Source organism: Macrotis lagotis, chromosome 1 (genome assembly GCF_037893015.1).
Source record: "Macrotis lagotis isolate mMagLag1 chromosome 1, bilby.v1.9.chrom.fasta, whole genome shotgun sequence".
Classification (NCBI taxonomy): domain Eukaryota; kingdom Metazoa; phylum Chordata; class Mammalia; order Peramelemorphia; family Peramelidae; genus Macrotis; species Macrotis lagotis.
The window spans coordinates 86,028,739-86,042,988 of NC_133658.1; positions in this window are offsets into that span (position 1 = coordinate 86,028,739).

The following is a 14,250-nucleotide window of genomic DNA, read 5'->3' on the forward strand; positions in this document are numbered from 1 at the left end:
ACTGCTGTTGAAGTACTTTATTTCCACATGACTGGGAGAATAGCTCTTTTTTACAGTATCACAAATAGATCAAGTGGCAGGCAGTCTGAACAGCATCCTTGTAAAGTGTCAAGCATCCTTGTAAGCATCCTTAAAGTCAAGGAAAATTGAATTCAAATCCTGTTTTTGTTACTTATCGGTTATGTGAATATGGCCAAATTACTTAACTCTCTGTAGGTCTATAAGTTAGAAAAAGATTATTTTCTGAGTGGGAGGAGGGATTTCTCACATCAGTGAAATCTAGTGTGACCAGACAACATCTTGAACCTCTCTTTATTTTCACTCTGCTGCTGTCCAAACTTAGACTTTGATTTGAGAGACTGTTCCAGTCTTCATGATGTGCTTCTCCAAACATCTACTGGCCATGTCTCTTTTGATCTCTTGGCTCCTTCTTCCAAATTGATATTGTGAATGCCACATGTAGTGGAAAGATCAAGAGAATCAGAGAATTCCCTAAATCTTATTGGGTACAATGATCCTGGGAGGTATCCCCATTTTACAGATGAGGAAACTGAGGCAAATAGAGGTTAAGTGACTTGAGGTCACATGACTAATAAGGGTCTAGGGCCCTATTTGAATTTAGATCTTCCTGACTCGGGGCTTAGCATTCTATCTACTGTACCACTTAACACTAAATGAGAGATACTCTTGTTATTTTGACACTTAAGAAAATGTGTGTGATATTTTGTGTGTAAATTATTTGATGTTCAGGACCCTGTAGGAATGTAAAACAAAATCAGATTTTGTACTGCCTTCCTTAATCCTATAGAAAGGCAATGTGTCACTATATCAATTATCCAACAGGGGATTATAATAGGACAATTGACCACTAGGCAGCTTTCTACTAGACCAATCTACTCTACCATCCCAATCTATTTGGCTTATGCAAGGAGGTCTTTCACATCACCCAGCCTTACAGCTTCAAATTCTAGAGTTTTTAAACCTATGCTGGCCAGGTTCTGAACTCATTTATGGTCTGATATGAGGTAAACAATTAAAACAGGAAATCTCTAGTGCTGCCTCAATCTCATATCTGGAATTTTCTCTAACTCCCAATATAGTCCCAGTGATAGAACTGATATATTAATCAACCCACACCTATAATGGACATTTTTTTCTGTAAATGGTATCAGAAGACAAAGAAATTGTAGCCAAAAGTAAGGATGGTTCATAGGTACTACTGTTAGGGACAAATAAAACTGGTTTTATCATGCTTGCACCAAAAGCAATAAGAGAGCAATAAGAAGTATCATTTCTTGGGATATTCGGTCTTTTGAATCTTACATTGCTCACAATAAGCATATGGAGACAGATCACTTTAAATATTATTTTAGCTAATGTACCAACATTTGAAAAGGATGAAGAAAAGAATCTAATGAGGAATATGGCAAGAACTTTCAATCTCAGCACATTCTTCAACCCTTGGTCACTTCATTGTGAAAGTGAGTATAAAGAAGGGTGGTGAACTACATTGAAAAAGAGGATTCAAGAACAAGAAATAAACAAGGTGTCAAAGACTGCTGAAAAGCCTCCTACATCTCCATCATGACTTTCTCCAAGAAGTATCTTAAAAAGTAAAAGTTGTGTCAAGTCTTGACCACCATCTCAAAGAAATGAAATTGGTTATATTTTAACACATAAGAAATAACTTGGTACTGGCATGAAAATTATTTTAGAATCGCCTGTTTAGTGAAGTCAGATCGTCAACTGGTTAGAATAAAGCTCATAATTAATACCAAATTAGAAGACAAAACAGATTTGAAAAGACTGCAAACATTGCAACTATAATAATTTACTTTAAATAGCAGGTGATGCATTGGCTATCACTGTGTCTAGGGACATTTTACCATATAAAACAGTCACATGGAAAAGGAAAAAAAATAAAAAAATTGCCTTTGTCAAAATATTCTTGATCTTCCTTTGCTTAGAGTGTAAGTACATTTACAAAACTTTATAAAGGAGAATGAGAGAATATTATGTATAACATAGACTCAAATGTAAAAAAACTATTGAGAAAATAGCCTGAAGAGAGCTTAGTATGAAACATATTTGAGCTAGATCATCCCAAGAATATCTGTAAAAGATAAGAAATAGATACAAAATAGAACAGTTGTACAATAGCTACTATCTGTTCTCCTCAGCAAAAATAGCATAACCAGCACATCTGGACTGTGCCACATCAGTGCCCAGTATACTTTGTGAGAAAGTGGCAAGATCATTATGATGATAAATTTAAGAAGAGCAGTTAGAACTGACCAAATACATACAAGAAGAATCTGGTTTACATTTTGCAATCTTAAAAACCTCACAAGGATTTTTCCATGATAATATTTTTCATGATAATCAAAAACATGCCAAGATTCAAAAATAAGATAAAATAGTAGCTGGTACTATTGCCAAAACAAAACCTTAGTGACATAAAAAACAACAATTATTGACCCATATGTCTACTTTCTCATCTTCCCTTTCAAAGAATCATACCATCTAACAAAGAATTTTGTTTTAAATGGAAAACTCAGGAAAACCAAAAAAATATGATGACATATACAAACCAAACAGATAGTTCCTTTCTCCAATTCCTCACCCCCATTTCTGCAAAGGAATGGGGGAAGGTATCTTTTCCTGTTCCTTCTTTGGGGTCTAGCTTGCTTTTTGTAATTTTGCAGCATCCATTTTTCAATTCCTAAACATTTTTAAAATGCCTGCAGTGTTCCAAGGACTATTTGATTCCTTGGAGTGAGTCACATTCCTACGCTTATGGAATGTTGGAGAAAATGAATGAAATGTTTTTTGGAGCTTGGAGCTTCCCAACAGCAGGTGCTATCAATTTTGTGATAAAGAAGCAAATAAATACAGGACCCCCCCCCCCACTATCCTTCCCCCTCAAGTTGTTTTCATTTTTCTGAGGTTTCAGAACCAACCAGTTTATTTTTTTGTTTATTTGTTTGTTTTTGGTTTTGTTTCTATTAGCAAAGATACAGGATTGGTTTGCTACATCCTTCTCCATCTGAGTAACTGAAGTAACTGAGACAAACAAGGTGAAGTGACTTGCTCAGGGTCACCCAGCTAGTAAATGTTTGAGGGCACATTTGAACTTGGGAGATGTCTTCCTGATTCTAGGCTTGAGGACATTCTCAAATGTGCTTTAGGCCCTGAGGAAAGAAAAGAGCAGTATCCCTGGAGTCAGAAAACTCAAATCCTGTAGTTAATTCTTGCTACTGGTGTAAGTGAATCACTTATGTTCCCTAGGCCTCTGTTTACTCAACTGTAAAATAAGAGGGTTGAACCAAAGGACTTCAGAAATTCCTTCCAGCTCTAACTGAATGATTCAAGGATCTTGTTACAAAATAAAGAGAGTGAAGAAGGGGAAAGGATAGGAGAAATATGTTCTATTATTATTTTTTTTTTAGGTTTTTGCAAGGCAAATGGGGTTAAGTGGCTTGCCCAAGGCCACACAGCTAGGTAATTATTAAAGTGTCTGAGACCGGATTTGAACCCAGGTCCTCCTGACTCCAGGGCCGGTGCTTTATCCACTGCGCCACCTAGCCGCCCAATATGTTCTATTATTAATAACACTGACCCCATTCCACTGTCCAAGCTATGAGGTGAGACCCATGAACTTTTAGTAAGACTTGTAAATTCCTGCTTCCAGGGGAAAATACAAACCCTTATCAAAACAAAAACAAAAACAAATACAAACAAAAACAAAACAATGGATCCCATGCATAGTCTGAAGGAATCATTTTTAAGCTACCACCCCTCTTCAACATATCTCTAATTACTTCATCTCATTTCTTTGAGTTACTGCTCCTCATCAACATATCCCCCCCCCAAAGAAAACCTCAAATCACTCCTCAGTGGAGCTGCTTTTCCAATTTTGGAGGTGCCCACTCTTCGGGAGCATCATCCACTCAACCCCCCTTTGCTCTTCTCTACTATTTATTCCCTGCTTGCTTCCTTCCATGGTGGCTTTGACTGTTTGGTTGTTTAGGAGGCTTAAGAATCAGGTTTCTTGCCCTGTAGTCTCTCTTTCCCTTAAGGTCATAGTTATACTTAAATAAACCCTTTTGTTCCTAATATTAAAAAAATTAAATTAAAATAACATGAACTGTTTGTAATAACTACTTGTGAACTTTTAAAATAACTACTTGTGAACTTTTAAAAATAACTACTCATGAATTTTTTTGTAGTAACGTGTGAACTTTTTGCAGGAACCTGTGAACTTTTTGTTGTAACTTGTGAACTTTTTGTAGTAACCTGTGAACCTTCTGTGTTACTTATAAATTAAAGCTTTTTCTTACTCTCCAGAGTCAGAAATTCTGGTGATTTCTTCTCCCAAAACCAACCCACACAGATCCTTAACCTATTAACCTAAAATCTATTTTCCCATCTCCAGTGAGATTCTTAGGACCTAGAGTAGGATGAACATATTACTTCCTTACCACCACCTCTCTAAACCGCTCACTTCCTACAAGACTCAGCTTAAGTGACACCTCTTACAAAACACTTTATTTGATCTCCCAATTCTTAATGGTTCCTGCCCAAATAGGATCATAATGTCCTAGATCTTAGGAAAGAGTCCAGCCTCCTCAATTTACAGCTGAGAAAAGTGAGGCACAGAAGCTTCGGTCTTTTGGGGCATTTGGATTTTTTTGACAAAGATCCTGGAGTGGTTTACCATTTCCTTCTCCAGCTCCTTTTACAGTTGAAGAAACTGAAACAAACAGTGACTTTCCCAGGGTCACACAGACAGTAAATATCTTAGGTCAGATTTGAACTGAAGGGGAGTCTTTCTGATTCCAAGTCCACTCAACTGCCCTTTTCAGCATTAGGCTATAACTATGTATATATTATGTTGATAATCAATTAATTGACTCTACCTCCTTTAGTCTCCTCTCTCCTCTTGTTGGGAGAGCTGGAGGGTGGAGTCTAAACTTCTAATGCCTTTCTTTATAAAGGACAGAAACTGGATTCTTGAATCATTCCACTCTTACCCAACTAGGATTTTAACTCTACTGAAGACACCCTAGCTATCCTTCCTGCCCCAATCCACACCTACCTCCTATTGAGAGCATGGACTTGTCTTTTCTTAAAGAAAAATTTTATTCACTGTTTGCCCAGCAAGTTGTCCTGCACTATAAGACTGAATGAACTGGATTCTATTGCCTTAACTATGTACATATATTTTTTTTTTCAAAAATAATACGTATCTACTTTGAAGTGTGGAACTATTTCAGCTTTGTCTTGTAAGTAGTTTCTGCTTAATAAAGTCCTATCACTTGAATGAATGAGTAATGTGTATAAGAGGTCTCTGAATGTGAAAAGTACTGAAAGTAAAAGAGCTATAGTTTCTGAACTCAAAAACATCAGCTGCAAGTTTATAAAAACTCCATGGCTACAGAAATAATTATGATTACGCAAAGCATTCCTGAAATATCAAACTGTACGCATTCTCACGTAGATTTTTCAATCATTTCTTTTTGGTTAAACTGAACAGGGCTTACTTTCTTAGGAAGAACCAAACGTGGAAAATCCAACCCTTTTAAAGTAATGCTTTCAAGACATCTTTATAGTCTTCAGATAATGCATCCAAGAATTTTTTTCTTATATCCCCAAAACATATGCCCTTAACTAGAGTTTCTTATCAAAAATTCTATTTTCTCTAAAATTATGTAGAGATCAAGTTATCCCTCCAGGATTGCATTCTGGGGAAAGACTGAGACTTGAGGATTAGGATAAGAAAAATTATCACCTTTCATTTTGCTAGCTTTCATTTCCTATTAAAGGAAGTACTGGTAAATGTTTTATAGTCATCTCTCTGGAAGAAAAAAATGTATGTAGTATATCCTTTTAAATTCAATATGCATTTTAATGCTTTCTCTATTTCTTAAATCTAGATAAAAAACAAATAAACAAAGACAAATAAGTAAAAAAATTTGAAGCATTTATGGATTTCCAAGGTGTAAATGTACACTTCAAACATTTACTAATCAACTCTCCCAAACCAGCTCTGGGAAAACCCCAATCTTATTCCTTGCCATCTTGTTAGATGTTTACCCACCACATCCAGAACATTTGCTCTATAATTTCCCAAAATATTAAGACACTGCTAGTACCCAATCAATCGGGGAATGGCTAAACAAGTTGTGGCACATGAATACTATGTAATATTATTATTCTTTAAGAAACCATAAATGGTCGAACTCTAGAGAAGCATGGAATGAGTTACAGGATCTAATACTGAGGGAAGGGAGTAGAACCAAGAGAACAATGTACACATTAACAACATTGTGAGATGATCAATCTTGTTGGAAACAGCTCCTCTCAGCAATTCAGAGAGCTAGGGCAATTGATTTAGACAGCCTGTGGACAATTTTATCCCTTTCCAGAGGAAGAAAAACAAAACAAAAAAAAAAAAACCCCTTCAGAATCTGATGAACACTTTATAAAAGTTATCTCGTATCTCTTTCGCTTAGTCCTAATTTCTCATACCAAAAATGACTAATCTGTAAAAATGTTTATCAAAAATGTGTATGTACAATGTTAACCTGGCTGTTAATATTGGGAAGGGAGGGTGGAAGGAAATTTTGTAACTTCAAAATATGCATATGCATAGGGATGAATGTTGAAAAACTTTCATAACATGTATTTGAAAAACTAAAATATCAATTAAAAAAAGACATTGCTAGGTCCTATTAAACTTCTGAGCTCCCTGATGCAAATCAGAGATGTAAATCAATGTAAATACTATAGGAGAATACAGGGACTTCAGAACCTCAGGACAAAAGGACTATTAGAAATAATTAACCCTGGGAACTCAATCCTGATTCTGAGCTTGTTTCTAAGAGAAGATGGGTCAGCAGAAGAACAATTAAATCCCTTGACTCTTTTGTCATACATATTGGCCCTTAACCTAACCAGGTGCCAAATTAAACATGTGGTTCAGGCTTAAAATCCACTTATATGTTTGATGCTAACAGATGGAATTTTGAAATTGGTGAATGATAATGATGATGATAATAATAATAATAGCATGACATCTTGTATTTGTATTCTTGTACTTTCACATGCATTATCTCATCCTTGTGAGGGAAGCAGGGTACTTATTAACCCACTATGACGCACAAAGACACTGAGTCACAGAGGGTAAATCTCCACCTATAGTGAGAATACCCACTCCATTCTTTGAGAGGATCTTTCATCTTCCTCCCCACCCTGTTGTACTTATAAGAGGTGTTTGGGTATTCAAGGAGGACTAGCACCTCAGGTGTGAGGGTTTGCTGAGGTCTTTTCAGGTCTGATCACCCACCTCTAGTGTCTACTTTTTCCTAACTCTCACCTGTGGCTCCAAGAAACTGAAGGAAGCCCAGCAGTCATGCCCCCTGTAAAACTGTCTTGGCAGAGGCTAAATCAGGTTGAGTGTAACAGACAGGCCACAAACCCATCAGTACGTTGAAGGGATGTTTACACCAACATGTGAAGATGACCCCCAGTGGAATGGACAGATGAGAACAATTTGAAGGTAGCACTATGAGTGCTTAGAGTTTGGTCAGACGCTGAAGACACCAAAGTCATCTGGATTTTATTGCCAGTTGTCTTGACTTTTGTTTTCCCACACTAGATTTCATTAACTCTGGAAGAGAGTAGTAAATTAATACATAAAAAGGTAATTCCTTTTTTTAAATTTATCTGTCCCATATATCATCACATATAGTTATTATCTATCTATCCATCTATCTATCTATATTTCTTTTTTATTTTAATTAGTTGTTTCTCTCACTATCCTTGATGATAGAGTTTGAGAAACAAAAGTTGTCATTAATACATAGATGTCCAATAAACAAATTAATACACATATATATGTATATATATGCATATATATATACATGCATATGCAGATGTATATGTATGTATATGTATAGATGAAGAGAAAGACTTTTTGGAAGGGGAGAGGAAGGTCTATAAGGGGAATTTAGGTGATGCAAAAACAAATCAATAAAATATATATATATATATATTACTATGTAGTTTGGGGAGAAAAGACACTCTTAGTCATGGGTTTCAGGAAAGACTTCACATGGCAAAGATGACCCATGAGCTGAATCTTAAAAGAATATTGTGGGAGGGTGCCTAGTGGATAGAACACCGGTCCTGAAATCAGGAGGACCCGAGTTCAAATTGGGCTGCAGACACTTAATTGCCTAGCTGTGTGACCTTGGGCAAGTCACTTAACCCCATTGCCTTGAAAGAACAAAAATAAAAAGAAAACTGGGATGCCAAGAGGTAGAAGGAAAAAGGGAATACATTCCAGACATGGAGGATAGCCACACAAAGCCAACAGACCAAAATTGGATCATCCATTAGAACTGGGAGAATAGGTTAGTATGACTGGATTGCAGAGTGGGTGTCTTGGGGGAGTACAAGAATCTCCTTTAGGTATGGTATAGACTTTTTAATGTATTCTTTTACAGAAATATGATTGTGTCCTAACTGTCTTTGACCCTTAGTGTAGGCACAATAGAGGATGTTGCTACAATATTGATGGGAAGTCTAAAATCATACAGATTCTTAAAAACTCACCAGGTTGTCTGTGGTGAAGAAGAGGAGAAGACCTAAACCAGGGCTGGAGCAGACATCTCCCTTCATTACAAATCCTGCCCCAGTGGTCTTTTTTTTTGGGGGGGGGTTAGCTGATCTTCCACATACACTACAATTTCCAGAATTGTTCAACACATTTGATAATTTATGAATGATTCCTATGGTGGGAACAAGTTTCTTCAACCTATCTATAGAATTCTTGTAAAGTCACTCCAGTTTCAAAGACTTTGTGTGCTTAATAACAAGTTCAGGACTAGAACTGAATGTTTAAACTTTAAGTGGGATGAGGTACAACAATTTTGATTGATTCAGTCACCCTACCTTCACTCCTCCTAAAATAGGGGAAGCTGAGAAAACTGAGAAAATAACTCCTCTCTGAGAACCCCTCTGAGTTAATGCAGTACCCTGAGGGGGTGGGGCAAGAAGTAGCATATCCAACAAAAAACAGACCCTTTTTTTTGTCCCTGAAATTCCAGAAGAAAATATGAAAATTGAGGTTGGGGTGGGGTCTTGGAAAAATTGTTGAATGAGAAAAATCTCAAGTTATTTGTCTAGAGGAGAGAAGTTTTGGATGCAAAAAACTCTTTTGACTTTACTCTCATTGCCAAAATAGTAAGAAAATTCTAGAGGAAATGAATGAGACGAGAACTATGAACCAGTCATACCTAAATTTAGAGTTAGAAAGAAATTTAGTGGTGATCTAGTTCAATTCTTTTTTCTTACAGATGAAGAAATGAGCCTCAAAGATAGTAAATGTTACCCAAAGTTATTCAGGTAGTATTCAGAGATGGCATTTGAACCCAGGTCTGAGATGGCTCCAGAGGAAAAAGTGAGGCTGGTGACTTAGCACAGCACCCCCTCCTCAAATCCAATTCATGTGCTTGTCATGGCATCACCTCCCTGACATCATGGTCTTCTTCAAGAATGAAGGACAAACCACCTAGATCACAGGTGATAAATGTTCTGAGCTGATTCCCTCTTCCTCACTTGATAGTTTTTAAGTGAGGCTGTTGACTTTGCACAGTCCTTCCCTCAAATAAATCTAATCCACCTGCCAATCATGACATTGCATTCCTGATGTAATAGTCCTCTTCCAAAACAAAAGGCAAATAACAACTTAGATGAGTAGTAGCTGCCCTATGTTTCTGTCCACTTATAAGTATCACACCCTGACCTGTGGGTGCTCTGCTCAAATGAATGAAAATTTTGATTGTTGAAATCTGGCAAGATATCTAGGGATTCATAGACCACAAATCATTCTAGTAGTCAACCAGAAAAATCAATTAACCAGAAATTTTCATTTTTTCCCTATCCCAACCCCAAATATTCTGGTCAACCAAGGTTTTACCAGATGGATAAAAATCATTAATAACATTTTGCATGAACAAGGACTTTCCTTGAGGTTATCCATTTCTTGAAACCCATGGGGGGTTCAGAGAACTACATTATTGGAACACTAACCCCCCCCCAACCTCCCTGTCTTATTTCTAGAACTTGGAGGAGGGAGGAAGTAGGCTGTCTTAGAGGAAATACAACCTGCCAATTCAGATGGTTTGTTAGGACAAGGATATTGGATATTTGGATATTTATAACATCATTTGAGAGTTATATTTTGTCAAACATTTAATTAATTTATCCCTAAAAAGCTCCTAGATTTATTGAATTTTGAGTCCTGCCTGCAGTTACTTTGGCAACACCAGACCAATATGCCCCCCACCCCCACCCCAGCTAGAGATTCTATGCCCCTGAGTTAGGGGAAATAGCTTCTGAGGACATCCCTCATTAGAATTAGGGTGGGGCAGGAATGAGGAATACCTCATTGAGGCTGTTCATTTTTTAAAACCCATGAGGTTTCAGGGAACTACATTATTAGAACACTAGACCCTCCAAGCTCCCCGCCTTATTTCTAGAACCTGGAGGATGAGGAAGTCAGCTGTCTTAGAGGAAATACTACCTGCCAATTCACATGGTTTGTTAGGACAAGGATGCTGGATATTTGGATATTTATATCATCTTTATATAAAAGAACAGAATTATTTATTTATTTTTAGTTGGTTGGGGGGTTTTAGAGGCTATCCCAGGGTCACAAAGACCACAGTGTCTGAGGCCAATTTTGATCTCAGGTCCTTCTGACTCTCAGGACTTGGCGCTCTAACCACTGCACAACCTCACTGCCCGAGAACAGTTTTTAAAAGATAGAAACAACTTTTGCACCAGACAAAGTCCCTTTTTAGGGTTAGAACCCACCTAAGATTTAGGGATCCCTAAGATTTAGGGATACTGGAGTTCTGGCCCTAGTTATGCCTCTAACTAGCTTTGTGGCAGCAAGGAAATCTCGTCTCTTGTCTTGATCATCTGTAAAAGGAGAAAGTTGGGCTAGATACCCTAGCTTCAGTAATCTGTTTATTCTGAGTTTATCTTGATTTGCATTGAAGTATAACCCAGAAAGGGGATGTGGTTTGTGCTACTAACCTTTCACAATATTGATTTGCTGGGCCCTGTTTGAAACACTGTAAACTCTTGCTGCCATCAAAGACACAGAAGCCCAGTGATTCCTGCGGCTCATGAAGAGTATTCTGGGTGGAATCCCCCAAGATCAAGGGGAAGGAGTGACCTTTGTATCCTGTAGCTGTGGCATCCTGCCAGTGGGACAGTCTGAATCACATATGAGCATCTCAGTCCATTGGCCTCTCAGTATAAAGTCAACATCCTTTGACACAGAAATATCAGCTGAGTAGGTTGCAAAATATTTTGGTTATAGGGTGAGATGCCTGGTTTTCCTTTCTTCCTTCTCATGCCATATTAGTCAAGCACTGCATAGAATTTTTAATGGTCTGTATTAGAAGGGGGAAACATCAATAAGATACAGGAGACAGACAGAAAGGCTGAATTAAGAACATGGGGAGTACTTAGTTATATTAAGGGAAAGGAAAGAAAAGGAAGAAATATGGGAATATTCCAGAGTAGAACTCTTAACCTTTTATGTGACATGAAAACTCTTTGGCAGTGCAGTGAAATAAGTCTAACAACCCCCCTTCAGAAGAGTCCTTTCAAATGATTAAAGCAAATACTAAATTTAGTGAAAATAAAAATTATATATATATATATATATATATGTATATATACATATATATATATATTTCCCATCCAAGTACCTGGACTGCATGGTACCTATCCACAAATCCCTCATTCAAAAGTTCCATTGATGCCTGAATGTTAAGAACACCTCATTAAAGCAGTTATAATGGCATATCTTTATATAAGTTCCATAATTACTGTTTTTGCATATTTTCATAGGAACATGACAACAGCTCTGTGGGGTGGGTAGCACAAATATTCTTGCCTCTATTTCACATATGAGAAACTGTATCTCAGAAAGGTTAAGTGACTTTTCAAAGATCACACAGTTAATAAGAGGGAGAACTAGATTACTCAAACCCCAATGTTCTGACTTGAAGTCTAGGACAACCCTAAAAGTCAAATCTGTCTTTTTATATCCCCTAGATAAGTCGGAGGAAAGTGAGGGGGCCAGGAAAAAAAGAATTACCATGTTGAAAGAATAAAATATCAGGATTGAAAGAGTAGAATCTCTTTTTTGAACCCTGATGTCTATATGCTGATTTGTGGATATTCCAACTTGCTCTGAAAAAGTCAGTGTTGACTCATGAATCAGGGAATTGTTGATTAAATTATTGTCCATGAATTACTGTGTTATTGTGATGTCAGAAACAATGAACATGATGATGAAGAAGGGCATGAAAAAATTTAAATGAACAGATATAAAGTGAAAAAAGCAGATCCAGGAAAACAACATGCCCAATAACTGCAATAATGTCAATGGAAACAACAATTGCAACCTAAAGCTTGTACCCACAGAAGAGATATAAGCAGACTCCATGTCCTGCTCTTTTCTAGAGGTGGGGGCCTATCGAAGATGTGGAACACTGCCTATAACATCAGATTTTGTTTTTGCATGTATTAACTGTCCTTGCTGAATTTATTTTCTTCAGAGTTTTCTTCTGAGTTTTATATTTTTATTAATATTCTTATTCTTTCTCTTATTTTTAAAAAAGTTCTTTGCTCTAAGGTATCCCTTCTTAATATTTCAGCTAAAATTCCACCTTCTATAAGAAGTTTTTCCAATTCCTGACAATGCCAATGTTTCCTCTCTGAGATTAACTCCAATTTATCTGATTTGTAGACTTGTTTTAGTTGACTTGAGAGGGCAGAATCAGAAGCAACAATTAATGAGCATTGCAAAGATGCTATTTTAGGCTTGATGCCAGAGAGAGAAAGCTTGCTAACTATTAGATGTTGTTCACAATAGATTGTAAGCTCCTTAAGAGTAGGGATTGAGTTTTTTTTTAGGTTTTTTTGGGGGGGGGACCTTTCTTTAAATTCCAAGTTCTCAGCACAGTACTTAATAAATGTTTTTTGATTTGTCTGTCTTGGAGGGAAGGTGAAAAATATACAAAGGGAGATCTAGGCATTGTAAAAAAATTAGATATTAATGAAAATCCATTTTTTGAAAATCAATGTATTGAAAACTTGGGAAGGGAGAAAATCAAGGGAAAAAGGTAAATGAAAGCTTCAATAAAGACATCTAAAAAATCCCAAAGAAAAGCATTACAATATCCCTGGCCCCTGGATCTTCTATTCTCCTCCTCTTGAAACTCAGATGGGTGCCTTCATTCTTTATTATGTTGCATGTTTTTTATTTCTGTTTGGAAAGAATATTCTTCTGTGTTCTGAGAAGTTATTCTCAGCAATTCTTTCTGTTTCTCTCTCTCTCTCTCTCATTCTTTCTAAATAAAGCACTGGCCCACAAGCCCTTTTCTGTTCTCTTGTTTCATGATTGAGAATGTGTGAGCTGGAGCCAAGTGGAAGAAACAAGCTGGTCATTTCCTCATCCCATTTCTAATATAACCCAGGTTTGAGTAAATGCAAGGGAGGGGTACAAAGTCACTCACTGGCTTTTAAAATCTAGTTCAGTGGTGAATACCAAGAACTGAGTTGTTTGTTCTTCTTTTCAAAGTCATCAGCATCCTCAGCAAATGATTAGTGATTTGGAAAGCAGTAGGAGGAGAAACGATTATTTATTTTACTTGAACATAAATTTACTTTGTCTTTAACACACTGTTCTATGACTGGGATCATAGAACTTAAATGTTTTTTTAATTATCCAAATGAATTAACTTTGATTACAAAAAGTAATGTTCACATCCCTTAAGGAAATTGAAGGCTAAACTCAGAAAAGTCAGGGTCAATAAAATTTATCATATATTTCATAATGTATTTTTGAAGCAGAATTATTATTTTTAAATCCTGTGATATGACTTGAGAGAAAAGATGATAATTTATTGATGGAAAAAAAACCCCTAACTGTCCATAATGACCAAAACAACAGTCCAACAAAACATAGTGATACCAGAACATGGCTTGGAGAATTGTGGGCTAGGAAAGAGGGATTGTAAAGGAGAGAATTTAAGCCATTAGGCTTCTGAGTAAAGGGATATAGGAGATGCTGAACCATTAATTGAAAGTCTCAGACACTTACGTCAGAGTGAGAAGCTTATCATTGGTGAGCAACACCTTGCATGCAAACTCATTCTT